Source organism: Mixophyes fleayi, chromosome 8 (genome assembly GCF_038048845.1).
Source record: "Mixophyes fleayi isolate aMixFle1 chromosome 8, aMixFle1.hap1, whole genome shotgun sequence".
In the NCBI taxonomy this organism is placed as follows: Eukaryota; Metazoa; Chordata; class Amphibia; order Anura; family Limnodynastidae; genus Mixophyes; species Mixophyes fleayi.
In genome coordinates this window covers 54,875,366-54,885,320 of record NC_134409.1, presented here as the reverse complement: position 1 = coordinate 54,885,320, position 9,955 = coordinate 54,875,366, and positions in this window count along the sequence as shown.

Sequence of the window (9,955 nt, the reverse complement as noted above, 5' to 3'; positions counted from 1 at the left end):
TAAGTGAGAGGCTTCACATATATAACTATAGGGAGAGGGGGGCTGCACATATATAACTATAGGGAGAGGTGGGCTGCACGGATATAACTATAGGGAGAGGGAGGCTGCTCAGATATAGCGATAGGGAAAGGGGGCTATATATATATATAACTATAGGAAGAGGGGGGCTGCTCAGATACAACTATAGGGAGAGGGGGGCTGCTCAGATACAACTATAGGGAGAGGGGGGCTGCTCAGATACAACTATAGGGAGAGGGGGCTGCTCAAATATAACTATAGGTAGAGGGGGGCTGCATATATATATATATATATATATATATATATATATATAAAACAATAGGGAGAGGGGGGTTGCACATATCTAACTATAGGGAGAGGGTGGCTGCTCAGATACAACTATAGGGAGAGGGGGCTGTTCAGATACAACTATAGGGAGAGGGGGGCTGCTCAGATATAACTATAGGGAGAGGGGGGCTGCACATATATAACTATAGGGAGAGGGGTAGCTGCACAGATATAACTATAGAGAGAGGGGGTGCTGCACAGCTATAACTATAGGGAGAAGGGAGGCTGCACAAATAACTGTAGGGAGAAGAGGGCTGCACAGATATTATTATAGCTAGAGGGGGACTGTATATATATAACTATAGGAGAGGGGGAGCTGCACAGATATAGCTATAGAGAGAGGGGGCTGCACAGTTATAACTATAGGGAAAGGGGGGCTTCACAGATATAACTATAGGGTAAGGGGGGCTGCACAGGTATATAACTATAGGGAGAGGGGGGGTGCACAGGTATATAACTATAGGGAGAGGGGGGCTGCACAGATATATATCTATAGGTAGAGGGGGGTAGGGGGAGCTGCACAGATATATATCTATAGGGAGAGAAGGGGACTGCACAGATATATATCTTTAGGGAGAGGGGGGCTGCACAGAAAAAACTATAGGGTGGGGGAGGCTGCATATGCAAAACTATAGGGTGGGGGGGTCTGCACATACAAAACAGCTATAATGTGTGAAGCAAAGGAAGGGGGTGCTATAATGTGTGAGGGAATGGGGGGGCTGTCTTAATAGTACATGAGTGTTAGGTTTAGTGGTGGAGTTTAGGTGGGAGCTAATTACTTAATGGGTGCTATTTCATTTGTGTGATGGTGGGGCAATTTAATTTATTGGTGGGTCCTATTAAATTAAGATGGGAAGGGACCTTTAATTTAATGCTGGGGTGGATAGTTTGGAGAGGAGGGCTATTTAGTGGCCTAGTGGTTAGCACTTCTGCCTCACAGCACTGGGGTCATTAGTTCAATTCCCGACCATGGCCTTACCTGTGGAGAGTTTGTATGCTCACCCTGTGTTTGTGTGGGTTTCCTCCTGGTGCTCCGGTTTCCCCCCACTCCAAAAAAAATATACTGGTAGGTTAATTGGCTGCTATCAAAATTTAACCTAGTCTCTGTGTGTGTGTGTGTGTGTGTGTGTGTATGTTAGGGAATTTAGACTGTAAGCTCCAATGGGGCAGGGACTGACGTGAATGAGTTCTCTACAGCGCTGCGGAATTAGTGGCGCTATATAAATAATTGATGATTATGGTTTATTAGATGTGAATATTAATTATTTAATGCCAGGATGGTTGTGGTATATGGTTATATTAAACTTAAATGCTATTAGTTTATTTCTTGGGCTGTTCGGATGGAGAGTAAAAGGTCTATTTATTAAATGGGAATACTATAAATTTAATGTTGGGGCTATAGAGAGGCTTGATTATTAAATGTGGGTGTTATTAATTTAATGCCGAGGTTTGATTGGAGTTTTCTAAATTTCATTTACCCATTTTTTTTTCAAATAGGGCCTCCAACATTCCAGGATCCAGACAAGCAGCAACTGATCTAAAGAAACCAGAAGCCACAGGTGGTGAATGTGACAACAACAGGTAGGAAAGAGCAGGACAGTCTGCCAGCTGTCCTGAATCTGGTAGGACAGTCCTGAATTTGTGTGACTGTCTTGCTTAGTCAGAATTTGGCCCGACTGCAAGGACAGTTGGGAGGTATGTCCCACTTCACTTCACAGTGTACTACTTATGAAGGTAGAGCTGCGTGCACCTAACAGTAGTGCACACAGTTTTGCCTGTGTGTTTGTCTAAAATGTATCTAAAATAATAACCCCCCTATTTTAAGAGCCCCAGGCCCCCCAGAGCCTTAATCCAGCTATGATGATATTTTAGTGGTTCTTGCATTGATTCAATTGCTTGCCTTCTATATTACACTGATCCCATTCTCAGATCACTTTGTTGAACATATGACCAGCCCCCATTGAACAGACAATATCATTAACCCTGTCTCCTTTGAACTTAGTATATCAGTTTAATCATAAATGAAATGACAATAAGTGACCAATTATATCATCATATAAGAAATCACTGATGACCTCACAATGGGTGACATCAAAGATGACATTACGATAGGAGACATCACAAATTACATCACAATGGGTAATATCACTTAAGACATCATAATAAATAAAAATTATAGATGCCATTGCAATAGGTGAGATCAATGAGGACTTCACAATGGAAGAAATAATAGATATCACATCTGGTGACATCAAAGATGACGTTAGAATAGGTGCCATCACAACTGACAAACCAGTAAGTGATATCCCAATAAGTGACATTATTGATGACAAAATTTGTCAAATCATAGATGACATAACAATAGGTGAGCTCACCAATTAATTCACAAAATGTGAGATCATTGATGATCTCACAATGGAGAAAATCAATGACAAAACAATTTGATCACATCTCAATAGGTGATATCACAATTGTTAACATCATAATATTTCAAATCATAGAATGCCTTACAATAGGTGACAACACCAATTACATTGCAAAACATGAGATCACTGAGGACCTTACAATAGGTGAAATCTTTGACATCACAGTGTGTGACATTATAGACAGCATTACAATAGGTGACATCACTAATGACCTCACAATGGCTGACATTAAAATGGGTAACATCACTGATGATATAATGTATTAAATAATAGGTGACATCACAATAAGTGATTTCACAAATTTTATCACAGATGGGCACAACATCCATGACATCACAATTAGTGACATCACTGATAACAACGTGTCAAATCATAGATGACATCACCATTTACATTACAATGTGAGGGATCAGTGATGATCTTTGAGAGGATGAAATCTTTGACATCATAATGTGTGATATCATCGAAGACATTACAATTGGAGACATAACTAATGACCTCACAAAGGGTGTCTTCACAAATTACATTACAATGCGTAACATCACTGATGACATCAGAATGTGTGAAATCATAGATAATATCAAAATGGGTGACATTAAACAATGCATCACAACGGCTAGCCATACACTGGGTTACATAACAAATGATAATGACTGATAATGAGTGAGATTCCTAATGACTTCACAATACTTTATGTCCCTGATTTTCTCTGATTTCCTCAGAATGGCTGACAACAGTGATAACATCACAACAAGTGACATTAATGATTACATCACAGTGGGTGACATCAGAATTGATGACAATATATATGACATAACAATGAATAAGATCACAAATTACATCACAATACGTAAGACCATTGAAGACCTCACACTAGTTGACATCAGAAAAGGTGACATAATAGATGACACAACAAGAGTTAACATCACAAATGATATCACAATGTCATTATTATAATAAGTGAAATCAGCAATCACATCACTATACATGAGATCAAGGATAACCTCACAATGGGTGACATAATTGACATCACCATCTGTGAAATCACATATGACATTACAATGAGTGACATCACAGAAAACATCATAATGGGAGACCACACAATGCATGACATCACTGATAAAATATTAATGTGTAAATATATACATAACATATATACATTACATTAGAATTGGCGAAATCACTAATTATATTCCAATACGTGAGATTACTCATGACTTCACAATGGGCGACATCACAGATGACATAATAAGTGACATCACTAATGACAGCATAATTGGTGAAGTCACAATGGGCAACATAATGTTTCAAATTATAAATGACATCACAAAATACATCACAATATGTGAGATTACTTATTACATACAATGTGTGAAATTATTAGCATCACAATCTGTGACATAAACAATCACAATATGTGAAATAACTGAATGTGTGACATCACAGATGGCACTACGAAAGGTGACATCAGAAATTGAATTAGAGATATCACAGTGAGTTATATTTCAATGTATGACATAACTGGTGACCTCATAATGTATCAAATCATAGGTGACAAACAATTGGAATGCCACCAAAGGGGCGTGGCCACATAATGTTGGGGGCATGGTCAACGTGGGGCACGACAGGGCTTCTTTAGACAAGACATATTGGGAGAGATTTAATTGCCGACAATGTGGCAAGCAGACATCGTGCTCATTTTTCGTCGCACCACATAGAGGCGCAAGGAAAAATTGGAGGAGATATCTTTCAAATCTCCAAAGTGTCTCGCGGACGTTCTGGAGACACTTCGCTGCTAATTGAATTCCCCCATTATGTATTAAAATGGTGTTGCTCTCACCTAGCTGTAGCTGCAGCTTCTACAACCTAGTACTAGATTCTTACATGGATCCTGGAATGTTGAGACCTGCTGGAAAATGTAAATATAGAAAACCGAGCAATAATAATAATAACACCGATAACATAGATCACACAGTATATAATACATACATTATAATAAAAATATTACATTTTTCACAGACTGCCCAGCCACATCACTCCACCCCCTCAGTTACATCCTGATTCAAGCCATCCCTGCCACATCACACCACGCCACTCCCAGACATATCATCATCACCATTTATTTATATAGCGCCACTGATTCCGCAGCACTGTACAGAGAACTCACTCACATCAGTCCCTGCCCCATTGGGGCTTACAGTTTAAATTCCCTAACACACATACACACACACACACACACACACACACACACACACTTGTTAGCAGCCAATTAACCTACTAGCATGTTTTTGGACAGGGACATTATGACCCCCCAAAACATATTTTAACCCCAAGACACATTATAAATTGCCCCAGGCACAGTATGACACACCCAGGGCTGCCAAGAGGAATTCAGGGCCCCGGTACAACAAATTGATGGGGCCCCCCCTTATAGTTGAGTAAGCAAAAAAAAATTGCGTCACCTAACGGCACCGCAAAATTTTTCAGGAGTGCGGTCACACAATTGGGGGCGTGGCAATGCACCATTGGGGCGTGGCTAGCACAACAAAATCACTGGGTCCTGAATTCCCCAGAGCGTGACATTTGTCCAAGCACTCCTGACTGTCACTCACCAGACTGTGAGTGCTTCTTCCCGTGTATTTAGGAACCGTGGCCGTCCACCATCCTGAGGGTCTGCGCATGCGCAGCCCTTTCAAACCTTCAGTACCTGTTCCTTTAGTTAATTGGCTGATCAGGCAACACTCCCTATTTAAAGCACCTGAGTTCCATACCTCGTTGCCTGATCTTGGAGTCTCATTCCCCATGAGCCTCTGAAGGTGTTCCTGTGTTTCCTCGTGTATTCAGCGCTGCTGATTCCTGTGGTTTCCAGACCACTTCAACTCTCCTGTGGTTTCCAGACCACTTCAACTCTCCTGTGTTTCATCGTGACTGTTTAGCTGATTCCTATCCGCTGCCTCCGCGCACTACAGTCTTCAGCTCACTTCAACTCTCCTGTGTTTCATCGTGACTGTTTAGCTGATTCCTATCCGCTGCCTCCGTGCACTACAGTCTTCAGACCACTTCAACTCTCCTGTGTTTCATCGTGACTGTTTAGCTGATTCCTATCCGCTGCCTCCGTGCACTACAGTCTTCAGACCACTTCAACTCTCCTGTGTTTCATCATGACTGTTTAGCTGATTCCTATCCGCTGCCTCCGCGCACTACAGTCTTCAGCTCACCTCAACTCTCATGTGTTTCCTCGAGACTGCACCAGCTGATTCCTATCCGCTGCTCTCCGTGCTCAACAGTTCCAGCTCAGCTCTACTCTCCCGTGTTTCATCGTGACTGCACCTGCTGATTTCTACCCGCTACCTCCGTGTACCTGCAGAGTCCTGCTGGCTGCTACTCCTCAGCTCTACTCGTGTCTGCAGCAGCTGATCCGCTCTCCGTGCTTCTCAGTGTTCCTGCCAGTGTCTACTCGCCAGTCTGCATCGGATCTACACCTCGCTGCTTTCATCTCGTTTAGACCATCTCTACTCTTCAGGGTCCTCCAGGAGTCCAGTTCTACATACTACTGCTTCCTGAGTATTTGTTGTTATCCCTGTTGGTCTACCTACCTGTGCGCTGCACCTACTTGATTACCGCTTCACCCTCCAGGGACTTCGCATCCTGCCGGCCTCCAGCCGTTCAGGTATCTCTGCACTCCTGTCTGACAGCCTGCTCCTGAACCACGGTATGCATACTTCTCATTGACTGTGCTGGTGTATTGCATATCTTGCTGGACTGAGTTGTTCTCCTCTGGAGCTTACTATCCGCTGAGACTATTGCCATCATTGACTGTGTTATCTTTTGCCCGGATAGTTTCTGTGACTTTGTATTATTGCAGTGCTGTTCAGTCATTACTATATTGTGCTTGTCATTGTGGATCAAGTTCAGGGTGCCCGTGTATCCTCTGTATTGCAGTCTCTCCCCGTGCTCCTCCTCACATATATATTCAGTGGTACAACTTACTAGAGGCAGACCACTGATCCCTGTTCCCTGTGTCACCTGTTCCAGTGTCCTCTCACATAGCAGTGGTACAACTTGCTAACGCAGACCACTGACTCCCCGGATACCTCCACCTGGATTCCATTCCTTCACCTAGACAGCGGTACAACTTGCTAAACGCAGACCGCTGACTCTCATCACCTCCTCGTTGCTGTTGGACATTCCTCTTCACTATAGCAGTGGTACAACTTGCTACCGCAGACCACTGACTACCCTCACGTTTCCTTTGCCCATTCAGTTCCTCGTGTACTACTACATATATATTACCAGTGCTGCTAGTCATAGACTTTCACGAGCATCTCTATCATCTGCTGTCTCCTGTTCCGTGATCACCCCGCTACCAGAGTACCATATTACCATCTATACTGCTCTGGTAAGCCCATCACCTGGTGATCCCTGGGTAAAGACTCCTAGTGCCCGTGACACTGACTTTCAGGACATCTAGCACCCTTGTGTAGTATAGGAAGAATGCAGTGTGTACAGAAAGAGTTTAGTCTTGGCCTGCGCCCACTGGGCTCACCAAACACTCACCAAACATTGGCATTGTCCCTACTACAATCACAACATTTCCCACACTATGCTGCTCTGTCCTACCTGTTCTTCTCACTTTTACCACATGTGGCTGCTGGTTTCTTTAGTTGCAACTTGTCTGGATCCTGGAATGTTGGAGAACCTATTTGGAAAAAAAATGGCTACATTTAGAAAATTACAGCCAGTCCCACCGTTAAATCAATAGCATCCATGATTAATTATTAGGCCTTCCTCCAGTCCCAACATTAAAATAGCATTCCCATTACCCCGCAAACAAAATAGCAGCCATTAATTAGCCACCATCTACCTCACACACACTACATTGCCAAAAGCTCCGTGCCATCACACACACATTACTGTGCCCCTTTATCATCACCATGCTATGCCCCCTTATGATCACACTGCGCCCTCCGAGCTGCTTGTCCCTCCTTTCTTTAACCCCCTGTGCCATGCTGCTTGTCCCTCTTTTCTTTAACCCCCTGTGCCATGCTGCTTGTCCCTCTTTTCTTTAACCCCCTGTGCCATGCTGCTTGTTGCTCGTATTTTAACCCCTCTGTGCCCCCCTCGTTTTTTAACCCCTCTGAGCCCCCCTCGTTTTTTAACCCCTCTGAGCTCCCCTCGTTTTTGAACCCATCTGAGCCCCCCCTCGTTTTTTAACCCATCTGAGCCCCCTCTCATTTTTTAACCCATCTGAGCCCCCCCTCGTTTTTTTAACCCATCTGAACCCCCCTCGTTTTTTAACCCCTCTGAGCCCCCCTAATTTTTTAACCCATCAGAGCCCCCCTCATTTTTTAACCCATCAGAGCCCCCCTCATTTTTTAACCCCTCAGAGCCCCCCTCGTTTTTTAACCCCTCTGAGCCCCCCCTCGTTTTTTAACCCCTCTGAGCCCCCCCTTGTTTTTTAACCCATCTGAGCCCCCCTAGTTTTTTAACCCATCTGAGCCCCCCTCGTTTTTTAACCCCTCCGAGCCCCCCCTCGTTTTTTAACCCCTCTGAGCCCCCCCATTTTTTAACCCATCAGAGCCCCCTCATTTTTTAACCCATCAGAGCCCCCCCCCTCGTTTTCCTCCCTGCACTTACCTTTTGTTCTCTCTTCTTTCTTGGTCATCTCTGCTGCTCTGTGCTCCATTGCTCCAGACTAACTGAATGCTGGCTGTGACACCCAGCATTCAGTCAGTCTGGAGCAATGGAGCACAGAGGAGCAGAGAGGAGGGACGCCGGCGCCGCGATCACGTGAGTATGTTTTTTTTTTTATTTTAACTACCCTGCTCCCCCCATCCAACGACCGAGCCCCCCCCCCCCCAAAAAAAAATAAGCAAAAAAAAAAATCATCGGCGCTAGGGCCCGGGCCGGGCCCCCTGACATGCCCGGGCCCAGGTAATTAGTACCTGCCCCCCCCCTCTCGGCGGCCCTGGACACACCCCCCAGCCCACTGTACTTACCTATGCTGCTGACAGAAATCCCTTATGACTTCACAATATTTTATGTACTGGATTACCTCAAAAGAACTAACAACAGTGATTCACAATGAGTGACACCTCTGGTGACATCACAGCGGGTGACATAAAAATTGGTGACATATGACATCAGAATATGTAAGATTACTGAAGTCCTCACAATAATTGACATCAGAATGGGTGACATAACAAGAGCTGACATCACAAATGATATCACAATGTATGATATCACAATGAGTGAATGGATGACCTGACAATAGATGACATCACTGATAAACTCACAAAGTGTGACACCACTGATGACATCAGAATTGGTGACATCCACATTTACATCATAATGCGAGTATCAGGCACAGAACCCGCTGACCACCTGGTTGGGATGTGGAGCTCCCACAAACCTCTGACCACCACTCTCCTCTCTCAGTGGGTCCCCGGGCTTGCTCTGGCAGGCACTATCAAAACCATCCCTTTTCAAAACTACTTCCATTCACCTGATTGATTGAGTGCCTGTCAGCCCTGTCTATTTAAAGCACCTGTCTCCTTACCTGAGTTTCAGTCTGGCTCCTGTTCTCCTGGTGCAGAGTATTACCACCTTTACCTGCTTCCAGTTCTCCAGTGTTACAGCATTATCCTGCTGCAGAGTATTACCACCTTTACCTGCTTCCAGCTCTCCAGTGTTACAGCATTATCCTGCTGCAGAGTATTACCACCTTTACCTGCTTCCAGTTCTCCAGTGTAACAGTATTATCCTGCTGCAGAGTATTACCACCTTTACCTGCTTCCAGTTCTCCAGTGTTACAGCATTATCCTGCTGCAGAGTATTACCACCTTTACCTGCTTCCAGTTCTCCAGTGTTACAGTATTATCCTGCTGCAGAGTATTACCACCTTTACCTGCTTCCAGTTCTCCAGTGTTACAGTATTATCCTGCTGCAGAGTATTACCACCTACACCTGCTCCCAGCTCTCCAGTGTTACAAAATTCATCCTGTTTCTACCAGTCTCCATCTCCTGCACATCAGTGCTTCTGTTCACTCTCTATCTGCAGACCATTGGACTTCCTTATGATCCTGACCCTAGGGGCCTCCTAGCTCCACAGGACCTCTGTGCCTCATCTACCTGCAGAATATATTCCTCATTATTACTCCTATCAGCAACCATCCTACTCCTGT